Here is a 12,779-nt window from a genome sequence, read left to right as displayed (position 1 = left end):
TTTAATTTCTCTATTTTAAGTAGTTTTAAACGTAGGGTAAGATTTTTCCTTTCTCCTCCTTCTGTTCTCCTCTGTTTGTTATCCATTAAATTAAATAAATAAATAAATAAAATCAGCGAGAGAGGATGTATGCGAAAGCTCATCGTTCCTGACTGTTGCCGTGGAAGTTTCCTCTAATGATGGCAAAATGCCAGAGGGAGGATTTACTATCTTCCGGGAATGCCTGTGGAAAAAATACTCGAGCCTGAAACGAAGCCAAGATTTCACAATCAAGGTTTTCGCGATGGGTTGCCTTAAAGTGGCTGCAGTAGATAATCCCTGGTTTGAGTTCAGGCGGTCAATCCAAGTTCCCTCTTGTAAACACTGAGCTGCGCAGGAGAGAGCACGTCAGATGTTAGTTACCTAGTCCTCGAAGGAAGACAGGGGACATTATCTGCATATTGGATGAATGGTCTCAGGGCGAAACGTGGATTGGTACCCACGATGGAGCATAACATCTGGGAAACGCTTGCTGAACCAACACCAACAACTACCAAACTCTACTTCCGCCTCCACATGGTGAACGCTGAGAGTTCTTTCTTAATGAAGAACGGCAGACGGAGAAGAATGACGGCGAGTCTCCGGCAACTCAAAACGGGACAAATTGTATCAACTGGTCCTCCAGGTTGGGGGCTGAATAGGACTGACAATTCCACATGGAAAACAACCTTTTACGAAGCCACAAAAGTAGTCTCGGACTGAAGTGACTACACAACGACGAACCCGCCAACGTAAACACAATAAAGATTTGCGCATTTTCTCATGGAATGTGCGCTCCCTGTAGAGAGATGAAGCTTCCAAGCAGCTAGCCGATAGCCTGTCCCAATATAGGGCTGATGTAACAATGGACAGGGATCGGTTTCCTGGAGAAAAGCCACTACACCATATTGTATGGTGACCATCCACTAAACCATGTGCTCGGAATATCTAGTCGCCTTACCGACTTTGAAAATATAAGCGGAAGGCTATCCACACTGCGTTTGCGAGGCAAATTTAGAAATAAAAGCCTCATAAATATGGATTATTCAGTTAGCAGTGTCATACGAAATGTTTGTTGGAAGTACTTGGTTGCGCGAAAAGCGGTCCACAAACATACGGGGGTCTCTCCAGGCGAGACCACTTTCAACCAAATTGACCACGTGTTGATCGAACGCCGCTACTTCTCAGCCTTGATGAATGTCCGAACATATAAGGGGGCCAGTATGGACTCGGATCACTATCTCGTTGGCATAATGCTCCGAGTTTGAATAGCAACAACACCCAGAATCCCCTCTGATAGTCAGGTGAGAGTTAACACTGAAGCCATCCACAACACAGCCCTCCGTAACACCTATAAGAGGGAAATGGATGCCGAATGATGCCGAAATAACCGCAGTCAACAGAGACCCTGGAGATGAAGCATCAACAAATGACCTTCACAATCACCTGAAGAACGTTATCATAAATACGGCCACAAACATACTTGGCCCAAGCCGCAAAAAGAGTCGGAATGGCTGGTTTGACTATGAATGTGGGCTACCAACGGAACAGAAGAATGCTGCATACCGAGTAATGTTGAACTGTCAAAGGACTGGGCCCCGCGCGGAAACTTGTCACGAACTCCATCGAGACGTGAAGCAACTTTACAGACGAAAAAAGGAAGCCTGGGAGAACTAACAAGTCTGTGAATTCGAAAAGTACAGGGAGAGACCGCACCAGGGGCGCAAGTTTTACCAAAAAGTCAACAGGATGAAGCCTTACATACCTCGATGCTCAGCCGGCCGAAACAAAGCGGATGGAGCGATGGGTTGAGTATTTTGATGAACTGCTCAACAATCAAAATATCGGCCAGTTGGAAGTCCCGCCAACTGAAGACGACAGACAAATCCTGTCACCACCAAGTATAGAAGAAAGAGTTCGTGCAATTTATCAGCTTAAAGATCATAAGTCGCCAAGAGCCGATGGAATTACAACCGAATTGGTTAAATATAGAGGCGACCAATTACACTAAGCAGTTCACCAACTCATGCTCAAGGTGTGGGACAGCGAATCAATGCCTGACGACTGGCAACGGGCACTATCTGCCCTATTCATAAAAAGGGAGATATCACGCAGTGCAACAATTATAGAGGTATCCCGTCGCTGAATACCATCTATAAGATATTCTCCGCTCAGGCCTATCTGGCCTCATTTGGTCGGAACATCCTTGGCCAATACCAAAGAGGCTTCACTCCAGGCAAATCAACAGCAGATCAGATACTGTTGCTTGTGCAGCAAGCGATGGAAAACCTGTTGAATATGGACATCAGTTGCACCATCTTTTCATCGACTTTAAAGCCACCTATTACAGCATAGCCAGGGTAAAACTGTAAACGGGGCGCCTGGAGAAAGTGATTCGCGATGTAGATGTTAATGCAGGCGGTACCATCCTCTTCAACTTCACCCAACTACTGGCCTACCCTGACGATATTGACATTATGTCCATTAGGCTACGCACTCTGCGTTTACGAGGCAAATTTACAAATATAAGCCTCATTAGGGTTGACGCCCCATACGCCTATACGCCCAGAACATCATTGATCCATAGCAAAGAGGCATGTCAGCAACAGATCAGATTGTCTCTATCCGACAAGCAATGGAAAAACTGTTGGAATATGGACATCCCTGGCACCATTTGTCCATCGACTTTAAGGCCGCCTATGACAGCATAGCCAGGTTAAAAAGGTACACGCAGCAGGATCACTCTCGAGACCATTCGATATCAACAACAATCTAAGACAAGGGGATACCCTATCATGTATTCACTTTAACCTGACCTGGAAAAACTGATCCGTTTTGCTGAGGTAAATGCAAGAAGCATCATCCTCTTTAAGTCCATCCAACTACTGGCCTACGCTGACGATAACGACATCATGGGAAGAACGACCCGAGACGTACAAACTGCCTTCATCCAGATCGAGCAGGCGGCCCGAGATCTTGAGCTGCACATCAATGAAAGCAAGATAAAATACTATATATGATGGCAGCGTCAGCAGCAAAACCCAACCAATATCAACCGCATTGGTCAAACGGGAGAATAAAGACAAGAGACTACCACTTTGAGACCGTTGATAATTTCTCCTGCTGCCAACAGAGCCTATTTCAACTCACAAAAATTCCTCCGCTCAAAATGTTTCAGCATAGAGGTCAAAGCTCTTACTGTACAAGATAATAATTTTGTCAGCCCTTATGCATTCCTCCGAAACCTGGGTTCTTAACAAGAAAAATTGCTCTTTGCCGCATTCGAAAGAAGAATCCTCCGAAAATTTTTTGGGCCCCTACTTGACAATGGACGATTCCGTAGCCTACATGACGACGAAATCGATGAGCGATATCATGACCGTCAAGTTGTGAATAAAATCCGGCTAAATATGTTACGATGGGCGGGTCACTTAATCCGTATGGATGATGATGATCCAGCCCGATAAATCTACAAGGGCAATATCGATGTAGGGTAACAAAGAAGACGAGAAAGACCCCGCTTGAGTTGGAACGATGGCATAGGCCAGGGCGCTAGGCAGCTTTTAGGGATATCGGATTGGTGGACCTCGATGCAAAACCGGGATGTCTGGAGTTCCTTATGAAGGCAGACCATGACCGGATACCGGTTGTTGCGCCGTTGATGATGAATGTAACATGGTTGACATTTGGTCTTCCAACCTCGTACTCCAACCTCAATGTCTTTTCATATAGGAACAGAAAAATGTATGTTTAGCTCACATTATGGAAAGAGAAGATAAAATTAACATAACGTAAACAATTTTACAAGCTTCGTGGGTCTCTATTGGACTGGTGATATTTATGTGTATTTAGAAGCATAAAGCAAGCACTCTTCCAAAAATCTTATTATTCCACTTCGCTGTCATTGTTGACTTCACTTCTCAACCTCAAGGCTACATTTAACCACACAATAGATAATTACATCTCTAAATATGTAGATACATTTCAACCAAATCTAGTTTACGGGTGATTTTCTTACAGATAAAGGATGAATTCCAATCTTTTCATCTCCAAAAGCATCTCCTTTGCATTCACTCAACTCCAAAACTTTCTGCTGTTTTTCCACGAGTACTAAAAAAATATTTTACGAGTATTTGTGTGTTTTTATGTGCATTACCACCCTCCCTCCAAGGTCCACTCATAGAATATAATCTTATGAAAAGAACGGTTCATTGCTGTAAGAAGGGTTTCGTTTCTGCCCCCATTGTCGTCATTGTTTTTATGAAACTGTCATCGTCCTTATCTCTAAGAGATTTTTCCTGAAAAGCATCTTCTACCTGCGTAAATTAGTGGACTTTAGTGTAATTCAGCATGTAATTGAATGAGAGAATCCTAGGGTTTATTTGGTGTCCTTCAAGGAAAAAAACGAGATGAATTATGCTACGTTAAATTATAACTAGTTGAGGACTTGGCAAGGATGATGAGTTTGCTGAACGTAAATTTTATATTCTGGGAAGAGTAGTGCTCTGCGTCCAAGGAAATTAAGTGTCTCATGTTTAAGAATAAAACACTTTTTAAGGTTTTGTGTGAAAGAAAACCTCGATTCAATGTCTGTCTATATGTCTGTCACACTCGATTTATTCGGAAATGTCTTCTATTGTCACCAAATTTGGTTATAACGAGTGGCCTATGAGCCCTTTACATACAGTAAGTGGCGCCATTTTCTCTTAAATTTAGGGGGTGGGGGGCTCCCCATACATGCCAAAGGGGGTGCGACATTGTTTTCACAGAATATGGTCACATGGATGTTTCATTTAATAGGAAGGGCTCAATTAGTCCTTTTCGAAGCGATCCTATTTTTGATACTGGCTGAAACGTATGTGAGTGAGGACTCAAAATGTGACTCCCCAAAAGGGTACTAGGTCTCGCTGTCAGAACCTTTCTAACTGTAAATTCTGAGAAAAAAGTCAAAATGGCGAATCTGGACGAAATATTGACCCCAAAATACGTCCCTTTCCATTATCTACTCAAATCAAGTTTTTATTATATTATATTTTATTGCGTCTATAACTTAATTCGTTTGCTAAGAGATGGCGTAACTTGATTACCATTCCATCGTTCTAATATTTCGAACATGCGTTGGAAAGCTACTGTCATTGTGCATCTTTTTCAGTGTATGTCATTCATTTCAAGCGTAAACATCAATAAATTTTTCACTTAAATATGTCGAACTTTGTGCCTAGAAAAGTGTTTTTGGGGGAGTTCTTCTTCATCACATTAATATGAAGAAAACTGCTGCCGAAAGTCATCGTATTTTGGTTGGAAGTTTATGGTGAACAAGCTCTAGCTGAGCGGGCGCGCCGAAAGTGGTATTCACCATTTAAAAGTGATGATTTTGGCTTCGAAGACGAAAAACGTCCCCAAGGACCCCATTGTACATCACGTTCTACAGGAGAGGACCAAACACTGAACTCTGTGGTACTCCTAATGTGACAGTTTACTGCAGAGGTCCTTATCCGTATCATATCAAAGTGTCCTTTCCGGTAGATTACTTACGAGAAGCCTTATTAAATAACTAAGGACACCAATGAGTTCCACTCCCAGCTGACTAAATTGAACGCATTTCTGGTGTCCAAATTCACCACGACATCGTGTTTCGAGTCAGCTTCGAAACCACGTCTACGGCGTCGACCGTTGAGTGGCTTGACGAAATCCAAACTGTCGCTTCGATTAGCCATCTGTATATCCTATGATAGGGAGAAGTCCTTTTGAACATCTTTCCAACCAACAACCCTGTCGATAAGGCAATCGGGCGATATGATGATGGCTGTCCTGGTTGCTTGTGGACTTCGGTCGCAAAACTAGTTTTTGTCTCTTCCACTGATCGGGAAAAACTCTTTATATCATGCATGCTCCGAATACGCTGAAAAACCAGTCATATTTAGTTTGAACAGCAAGTTTAAGTGCTTTATTGGGATCATCCAAACCGGGATGATTATCAAGAATTATCCGAAAAATCTCTACAAGTTCCCCCCAGTTATCGCAAGTATCGTGTAGATGGAATATGCAGGTAGGTTAGCTGTGGTGTTCGCCGTCTCCTTCATAACCTCGCTAAACGCTATTTCTCAGGGGTTTTGGTCTAACTCCGCGCAAAATTCCTTGAAACATTCTCACCCCCGTTCCGCCTAAGCCTACCTCCAAGGTTCACATATACTTCTCATCGAAATCTGGTCTTCCTCTGGATTGCTGGCAAATCCTTCTTGGTCGAAAACTTGCAGCTTCCTCGATTTCTTCATTTCACCAACACGTTGACCGTCTATTTTCGAGAACTTATCGCCTCAGCATGGTAGCGTCGCATGCTCGCATTATGCGTCTCACCATTTGCGCTCCCATTCCTGAAACTGCACCACCGGGATTGGGCCCTCCCATAAGCATCTCTATGAATGCATCCGCTTCAAAATTTTATACGGACCAGCCTTCATTTCCGACTCTGCGGGAGCGCACATAGCCGCATGGCCCATCTTCGATATGGGGGAAAATTGACTCTGGTGTTAGTAGTTCAATTTATCTAATCAACAGCCCACGCGTTGAAATCACCCCACTATGCATACGAGGCCAGCATACCTAGCATTTCCTCTTATTCCGATTTGTTTTAACTTCATTTCTTCATTGCATCCAAGGTTTTCCTAAGCACTTGGAGTCATCTGCTGCCTGCAATATACCCGCAGTCGTTTGGAAAGCATATCTTTCAGCATTGCACTCCCTGAATATATGACCTTCCCAGCCGTTTTACCCGAAGACTACTTCAGCTGTAGAATCAAATCCTTACGGTCAAAGAGAAGTATAAATTCCAGAACGAAACGTGGATTGGTACCCACATGGAGTATAAAACCTGGGAAACGCCTGGTGAACCAACACCAAGAGCTCTACTACCAAACCCTATCTCCACATCCACGTGGTAATCGCTGAGAGTTCTTCCTTAATGATAAACTGCGGACGGAGATGGACGAAGGTGAGACTCCCACGCTACACATTGTACCAACTGGTCCTTCAGGTTGGGAGTTGGGTGGGGCTGACAACCCTACATGGAAAACCGATGTTACGAAACCACAGAAGGAGCCTCGGACAGGATGGAATTTAAAACGACGAACCCGGCAACGACAACGGAGTAACGATTTGCGTACTTTCTTATGGAAGGTGGACTCCCTGTACAGACCGAATGCTGCTCAGTGACTCCAACATAGGGCTGGTGTAACGGCGTTGCAAGAGATGCGCTGGATATGGACCCGTTTCCTGATAAAGAGCCACTATACCATATATTATAGTGGTCATCCAGTAAACCGTGTGCTGGGAGAAGGTTTCTTAGTCAGCCAAAAAATGAAACCTGCTCTCATCGGCTTTGAAAATATAAGGGAAAAGTTATGCACTCTGTGTTTCCAAAGCATATTTAGGAATATAAGCCTCATAAACGTTTTTGCCCCTACAGAGGAGACTACAGAGTCGGAGAAGGATACCTTCTACGAGGCAGTAGAGAGGACCCTAGAAGCATGTCCCAGGTATGATATCCAAATGATACTTGCAGACTTCTGGTGGTCAACGAATCAATGCCTAACGACTGGCAAAGAGTGATTATCTATTCCATACATATCACGCAGTACAGCAATTATAGAGTTATCACGTTGTTGAGTACCATCTATAAAATATTCTCCCCTATCCTGCTAAGTTGGGTACCAAAGAGGCTTGACTTCAGGCAAATCAGCAACAGATCAGATTTCCTCTCTGCGGGAAACGATGGAAAAACTGTCAGCATATGGACATCAGATGCACCATGGACTTTAAAGCCGCCTTTGATAGCATAGCCAGGGTAAAGCTGTACACGCCCATGAGAGAATTCGGCATCTCAACGAAATTGATAAGACTGACTAGGTTGACCCTGACCAATGTTCGAGGCCAGATAAAAGCAGAAGGATCACTGTCGAGACCATTCGACATTAACAACGGTCTAACACAAGGGGATGCCTTATAACGCGTTCTCTTCAACCTGGCCCTGGAGAAAGTGATTGGCGATGCAGATGTAAATGCGAGAAGCACTATCCTCTTCAAGTTCACAGAACTACTGTTCTATGCTGACCATATGGACATTGTGGGAAGAACAACCTGAGATGTACAGTCTACCTTCATCCATATCGGGCAAGGGACGAGAGATCTCGGGCTGCACATTAATGAAAACAAGACGAAGTACATGATGGCATCATCAGCGCCCAAAACCAAAGAACAAACTGCATCAAATCGCACTGGTCAATCGAAAGCATAAAGCTAGGTGATAACAACTTTGAGACCGTTTAAAATCTCTCCTTTCTAAGGTCGAAAACCACAACCGATAACAGCTATGGTGTTGAAATGTTGTTGTTGCCAATGGTGTTGTTGGCAACCAGCAGAACCTATTTCAGCCTGCAAAAATTGTTCCGCTCGAAACGTCTCACCATAGGGTCAAAGCTCTTACTGTACCAGACAATGAAAGATCAAGAGCAAGAGCCAGTCTTTATGTATTCCTAGAAAACTTGGGTTCTTAGCAAGAAAAATTGCGAACTCTTGGCCGCATTCGAGAGAAGAATCCTCCGAAGTATTTTTAGCCCCCTACAAGAGGATGGAAGATTCCGTAGTCTACACAGCGAAGAAATCTATGAGCAATACCAGGACCGTCAGGTTGTGGATAAAATCCGGCTCAATAGGTTACGGTGGGCGGGTCACTTAATCCATATGGATGAGGATGATCCAACCCGTTGAGTGGGGTTTAACTGTCTGAAGAAGAAGCTCGACGGCTGCCAGATTTGATTCACTTTTTCGTGAAGAACAGCACCTACTGCAATGTCAGAGGCATCAACAAAAACGGCTAGTGGTGCATCTTGTGAAGGAACTGCCAAGAGTGTAGCATCAGCCAGTTGATGCCGGGATTTATCGAACGCGCGGACAGTCTCTTTAGACCACACAATCTCTCGTGTGCCCTTTGTTTTGGAGCCAGACAAGTACGCGTTCACAACGGACTGGTGTTGGGCGTCCTTGGGCAGGAAACGACGATAGGAGTTTAGCATGCCTAATAACTTCCGCAAATCTTTCACGGTTTTTGGACGCGGGAAGCTCGAGATCGCTTGCACCTTGTCTGGGTCGGGCTGCATTCCGTCAGGGGAAATGAAGTGGCCAAGGAATCTCACCTGTGTCTAGGTAACTTGCATTTCTCAACGTTTAGGACTAACCCAACCTCAAGGAGACGTTGAAAAATGCACTCGAGATGAGCTAAGTGCTTAGACTCTGAGGAAGAAGCGACCAAAACATCATCCAAATACACGAAACAGAAGTCGAGGTTTCGCAGGACCGAGTGGATGAACCGCATTGCACAACCCGAAAGTCATCCGTGTGAACTCGAAGAATCCAAAAGGTGTGCATATTGCCGTCTTTTGAATGTCTTCTGGTGCTGCAGGGATTTGGTGATTGGCCTTGGTTAAATCCAAGGTCGAAGAGATGCGGCAGTTTGCGAGATGATACACAAGGTCGTGCATGAGTGGAATAGGATATTGGTGTGGAACAGTCTGCGCGTTTAGCCTTCTGTAATCCCCACAGGGGCGCCATTCGCCGTTCCGTTTGGCTTAGGGACCATAAGGAGTGGGAAAGACCAATAGCTGTCCAAAGACCTGCAGATACCCTGTTGCATAAGTTGTTCAAACTTTTTCCGTGGAATGACCAGCTTCTGGGGTGGTAGGGGACGCACCTTCGAGAAGATAGAGGAACCAGTAGTGTTAATGTGGGGCTGTACATTGTGATTCACTGGTTAAGAGATGCTACATTCGTTAGTAATCTGGCTGAATTTTTTGGAGGAGCGCCCGAACACGAGAGTCGATAATGTACTCTAAAAGTGCGGAAAGATTGTTACTTGGGTGAGATGCCATTTGGCCGGACGAATTAAGGTTGATTGTGGGATCTATAAGATACTTGTTTTGCAAGTCCACCAGCAACCTCCGCACCAGTATCTACGAGATAACTGCGCAAGATTGACGACGACGGGGTCCTCTTCCACTTAAAAGTAAGGGGCAAAATTTTTTCCACCAAATATAGCCATGTGGGGTATCAAATAAAAGGTCTCAATAAGTACTCCCCAAAGAAGTATTAATATTGACATTGTTTGAAAGTAGGACGAGCGGCGGGGTCCGAAACGGATCAGTTACTTCAAAGACCCGGTTCTTAGAAACTACCCAAACCGAAAATCTAAAAAAGATGGCAATTCGTGCACATGGTATCTAGGTCCTAGGTCGTGTCGTTACGTTATCTACTCAAATTAAGTTCATTCCAAATCAGTGAAATACAGGTTTTAATATGAAGCGGCATATTGGAAAGAAAATCCTATTCTTATTAACAAAGCTATAGCAAGATAGAGTTTCCTTTTTCGTATCATTATTATGACTCTCTAAAAGATAAATTGTCAGTACCACGTCGAATTCTAGATCGGCTATTCAGTGTATATATGTATACTGTGAGCCATAGTGTACCCCAATATGCTTACATAAAAAATCAACAGCACCTTTCATACTAAAAGCGCTGACCTTCCGGTTTCCCACTTGTCTTTTTGTTCTTACCAATATATGTAACTAGAAAATAGATTGTATATTTTACATCACGGCTGCTGTTTGCCTAGAGAAAGTTCTAAAGTTTTTCTCATCTATCAAGTGAGTAACAACTTTCATTTAGAACTTTTACCATTATCGCCAGAATCAATTGCAGAGCTCTGAAGCTGAAGTGAATAAAATTGTTCCCACTCTCAAACTGCAAACAATTTCCGATTGAAAATTGAGAGCATATCAAATCTTCAAAGGTTCAGGAATGTTACTGTTATTGACTGTATTGAAACTATAAGTGCAATCTAAGATTCGCCCACGGATAAGTACATGAGCAACTCCTAGACCGAAGCGGTCTCCTAGTCACGACTTCGAGTCTTCAAGTCATGTTTTTGCTAACTTCGAAGTCCAGAAGAAACTTGAGATCCTTTCACAAAGTCAGGACTCACTCGAGCGTTTAGGAGCACTCAGTCGTTCAATTCCTTCCACACGCCCAAAACACTCGTCAATGCTTCAATATGTCACCCTCCCGGACCGGGAAGTTAATAAACTTTTCCATCCAATATACTGGATTTGATTTGTTGATTTATTTCTATTTAAGTCTAAGTTTATTTGCTTCTAAAAATAATCGAATGCCAAACTCAGAATCTGGAAGGGAGAAGGATGAGTAACGATTTCTGTTACGAAGCACAGAACAACGGAGAGAAGGATAATGGATGAAATTCCGAAGCTTCAAAGGATTTCTTGAATTGGAGCTCGCCTTGGCATATGCTAGGATTCAAGAGGAGAATGCTTGAGATGTCATTGTTTTACTTGAGGGTCAGGAGCGACACATTGAGCAGTTTAATGGGATTGCAGTATCCTCGGCAACGAAGCATTGTATCTGGTTCATTTGCCATGCGATCAATTTGTGTATTTACTTATACGAAAAGGGATTCATTATGACATCAAAAAGGACTCCTTTCTAAATACTCAACCGAGGACAAGAATTTATCATAAACTCTGAAAGTACCACAGACTACCTTGTTCATCACGTTCGGCTGCTTCTCGCGTATTATTGATGTTTCATGTCCTTCGAGCAGCTAATTTTCCCAAGTGTGGCTTTCATTCCTTGATCCAAAACGTAACGAAGAGGTGACTTGATTGTAAATTTATACTAACTATTGTAGATATAATGAATTATTAAAATTTTCCGTTATCAACACACACAAATTTTATTATTTCACTCATTTGAGATCACATAAATTTTCTTCAAGAATTATCACAAACTGATTTTCTCTTCCTTACTTTTCGCGGACACTGGGATAAATTATGCATAAATATTTAATATTTCCCGAACGTGTACATAATTATGAATACCACCGGCAACCGTTCCGTCTATTATCCTCGAACAGTCAGATTTTTATAAAAATCTTCAAGTGACTGATACCCTCGGTCGGTGCACACACTAGTCGGCTACAGCCGCCATATTTGTGTTAAAAATCGATAATGGCATTTTCACGTACGATTCAATTCTAATGAAATCGAGAAGAGACTAGGGTGGAAAGGAAAAGGACGACAGAAACAGGCGCAGGGAGGGGGAGATATTTTCCAGCTCAGCTTTTCATTATCAGCTTAAAGTCGTCCGGTCCGGTCTTTTAGGTGGTGAAATTTCTCTCGAAGGACATCCCGGAAATGGATTTCTATTTTTATGCAAGCACGACAACGTAACCACTCAAACCCTAATTTGTATACTCCACCGAACCCGTTTCAACAGACAACGTAGTGTTTAACTGAGGAAACTCAACCCGATTTCAACCTCACGACTCTACTCGAAAACGTAGGCTTTTTGACCGAGACTACCGCATTCAAGGCGCTCCTTTTGACAATGCCGACGGGGGCGCATACGGACAATGTAGCGGATTGCGAAAGGAATTCAGTTTCAACCCCTATCCACTTTGCCAATGTGCTTGTGAAGGGAAACTCCAAGCGGTTGACAGTGACAGATTTTGTTTAAGTCTTTGTTGGTCTTAAACTACCCCCCAGAGCAGACAAATACGAGTACAAATTTGAAATGGTACGAAGCTTTTTACCCCGGCGGGTCACATGTAAAAATTAGGGGTTGCTTTTCGTTATACCGTTGATACAAAATATAACATTTTCAAAACAAATCTATCTAAGGATATGGGTAATGGC

At 43.3% G+C, this 12,779-nt stretch overlaps 1 protein-coding gene across 3 annotated transcripts in view; it reads right to left on the bottom strand.

Moving 5' to 3' along the window:
• LOC119649861 (serine/threonine-protein kinase BRSK1) overlaps nucleotides 1-12,538 on the bottom strand; it is a 128,442-nt gene extending 115,904 nt beyond the window's left edge. Inside the window, exon 1 of one of the 3 annotated variants that reach the window (XM_038052231.1) lies at nucleotides 11,627-12,538. The gene's annotated coding sequence lies outside the window, so the exon portion shown is untranslated. The remainder of the gene's footprint in view (nucleotides 1-11,626) is intronic. The other 2 variants (XM_038052229.1, XM_038052230.1) reach the window with 2 other exon arrangements.
• Between the last annotated feature and the right edge of the window lie 241 nt (nucleotides 12,539-12,779).

Source organism: Hermetia illucens, chromosome 2 (assembly GCF_905115235.1).
Source record: "Hermetia illucens chromosome 2, iHerIll2.2.curated.20191125, whole genome shotgun sequence".
NCBI lineage: Eukaryota > Metazoa > Arthropoda > Insecta > Diptera > Stratiomyidae > Hermetia > Hermetia illucens.
The sequence above is the reverse complement of the archived record's forward strand: the minus strand, read 5'-3'. Positions and strand labels throughout refer to the sequence as shown.